Source organism: Misgurnus anguillicaudatus, chromosome 19 (genome assembly GCF_027580225.2).
Source record: "Misgurnus anguillicaudatus chromosome 19, ASM2758022v2, whole genome shotgun sequence".
NCBI classification, from domain to species: Eukaryota; Metazoa; Chordata; class Actinopteri; order Cypriniformes; family Cobitidae; genus Misgurnus; species Misgurnus anguillicaudatus.
The window spans coordinates 7,719,464-7,722,621 of NC_073355.2; the positions used below are offsets into that span (position 1 = coordinate 7,719,464).

Below are 3,158 nucleotides of genomic sequence, written 5' to 3' on the forward strand. Positions count from 1 at the left end.
AAGAAGGTCTTTGACGAACATATGTATTCTCGTCTCGTCTGTTTTAAAGGGAAAGTATTAACAAGATTAAAAACAAACTGACATGAAATAACCGACATGATAAAATAGGGTCAGTTAAAGTTTCTGAATTTCGGTTTCGATTACTTTTCAATTAATCTTGCAGCCCTATGAACAGGGTTAATACTAGCAAATGGTTTCTCAGATCATCGTAAGGTGACTTTAGATTACAATAATCTAAAAACTTTAGACCTAATTTTTATTACCAATTTAATTTAAAATGATTAGAGGATAAAGAAGAGGCAGAAGAAAAAGTAACTTTAAAAAATCTGATTCAATGGTGAGAAGTGGGGAAAACACAGATAAAGGTCTTTTGTCAACAGTTTTCTTACAATGCTATGGCTAATGTGAAGAGGAAAGTAAGAAATATGAGTATGGATTATTATAAGGAACTGTTTGGTAATACAGACTGTGATGTTTAATGTATGGACCAATTCTTAAAAAATCTTCCTAAATTAAAGCCCAAGGACAAAAAGACATTGGACATAATGATCTCATTTGATGAACTTTCAAAAGCTGTAAAAACAACTTTCTACTGGAAAGTCGCCAGGAGTTGATGATTCACCAGCAGAATTTTATAGAGCTGTTATCCCTCCTGCCAAAAAGATTGGCGCCCTGTTTCCTTAATGTGCTCAGACTATAAAATACTGTTTAAGGGGCGGTTTTTCCAAGTCTGTTTGATAACGAAATTGTGTAGTTATTTATTGTTCTAGAAGATGCTGTTTTATTAGATGTGAGGGCAAAATAACATTGTACAATATTCCAAAGGCAGAGGATGAAAAAAACAGTGGTTACAATTTATATTTAATGCAATTCCTTCGCACTCCAGCCAGAAACTTTATATATGCCCTTGTCATTTTTGTAATGACTGCTTCCTTAACCTCGGAGATTTCAAGGCTGGATTTATACTAATTTATATTTATACTTTTGCCCCTAAAGGATAGATCTGTCCCTACTTTGTTGAAAGCCGGCGCTTCAGGATTACAACCAGTAAGTATACATTACTATTTGTAGATTTATTCCTAGAGATGTGTACAACCAGGAATAGATAAACATCATAACGTTGTTGCATGCAGAATTTAGTAAATCATACAAACCATATGTTACAGTGTAATCGTTTCAAATCATGCAGTACAGTGTTACATTATTACCGTTAGATTAGAATAGATCGTCATCTCTCTCTCTCTCTACTTAACCGCTGTTTAAACTTATTTAACTCTAATTCGACAAGCAAACGTCGGCATGAACAGCACCATTAGTATTGTTGTTGTATAAAACGAATGAAGCAGTTCTCGCTTATACAAACACACTTGACAAAAGCCGCCGCCAGAAAGTAGTTCCTCACAAGAGGGTTTTAAACACTACGTTGTTGTTTTCTAGTTGTCATTTACCAAACTTGTGACGGCAAACTTGTGACAGCAAACTTGTTCCGTCGAACTGTTTTATAAAAAACATTTCGCTCTCCTAGTCGTGTGATATAGTTTTATATTATCACGGCTGTCATTAGGCCAGAGGCACGAGGCCACATGCGGAGCTATTTCACACTCCTCATGAGCAATATTGTTTAAATAAAAGCTTACTGTACTATGATATTTTCTTTACAATTGCTTTTTGCAGAAGGAGAGTGTGATGGAATCACCCTTGAGATGCTAATGGAGTTTGCCACTGGAGCTTCAACAGTGCCACCACTGGGTTTTTCTCCACAGCCCACAAATAGAGTTCCTTCATGATCATGGAAAAATCTTCCCAGAGGCCAATACTTGCCTTATTGTACTTCAGTTGCCAATACACACAGTGGGCCCTATTTTAACGATCTGAAATGCAAGTCCAAAGCGCAAGTGACTTTGTGGGCGGATCTTGGGCGCTGTTGCTATTTTCCCGGCGGGAGAAATAAGTCTTGCGCCGGGCGCAAATCAATAAGGGGTTGGTCTGAAGTAGGTTCATTATTCATAGGTGTGGTTTGGGCGTAACGTCAAATAAACCAATCAGGACGCTATCCAACATTCCCTTTAAACGCAAGGGCGCAAGTTCCATGGCGGGCTGCTATTATTATGACGGATTTGACAGGTGCACGCCAGGAGCGGTTCACAGCCGAGGAGACCGACGTTCTTGTAAGAGCAGTCAAAGACAGAGAAGTTGTTTTGTATGTGAATGGGAGAAACCCGCCCAAATCAGCGTAGGTTAAACAGAAGTGAGAGGAAATAGACGCAATTGTCTCATCAGCTGCGCCAAGCATGAAGAAGATTTTTTAATTCAGAACTATATCTTTGGTGAACATGGTACTCAGATTCAAATGTGTTTTGCAAGTATGTATGTCTCAAGGTTGTAAGCTGAAGACTAGCAGTCGTAAAGACTGCAATGTATGCAGGGTTTAAAATATGGTAACTGAGAGCAGAGCTAAAAATGCATAGGCTGACATTTGGAAGGAATGAAGTCACCACACCTGTCAAACATAAAAACATGCTAAAAACAACTACATGGGAGGGGTTTCAACTTTTAGAGAACTGTATATTAGGTTGCATTCTGAAAAAGACTCTTTAGTTGCTTGGCCACCAACTCGGCCTTATTGTTGTATGCAATAAAGTCATCTTTTGGCAATGGAACCCTCTGCTGAAAATAATTTTTCATAATCACTACAAAAATCCACAACATTTGGCGACGAGGATGGGATTGGAAAAGATCATGGAGGGGGAAGACCGCTGTGGGCTAAATTTGGATGAGCGGCATACACAGGGCCAGGTAAGCAGTTTTTGCTTATTTACTGGTTTACTGTTGTGTTGCTCATCTGGGTTGGTTTATGGTGGAAAAACTTTCACAATGCTCTTCCAATATAAGAACTAAGATTAATATAAGGTAAAAAGGGTTCCATTTCCAAGGATTTTGATGTATGGTGTGATTTGTTTGAAATAATAAAGAGGAAAAAATTCCTGAGCTCAGGTGGATAATCTGTGGTTTTGCTGAGAGGGCCTTTGATTGGACAGCATTAACCTGGAACAGATAATAGTTTAATAGCTAAGTGGGCTTCGAAGATAGCATTAAACAGAAATAAAATTAAACTGTGTTTATTTGTAAAAGGGCCTTGATGGATACAAATGAACTGT

At 38.1% G+C, this 3,158-nt stretch overlaps 1 long non-coding RNA gene across 1 annotated transcript; it reads left to right on the forward strand.

The window, feature by feature from the left end:
• Positions 1-424: 424 nt before the first annotated feature.
• Positions 425-2,660, forward strand: LOC141350810 (uncharacterized). Its single transcript, XR_012358938.1, has 2 exons — positions 425-1,047; positions 1,675-2,660. It is a non-coding gene; the product is annotated as an uncharacterized lncRNA (long non-coding RNA).
• The last annotated feature ends 498 nt before the right edge of the window (positions 2,661-3,158 follow it).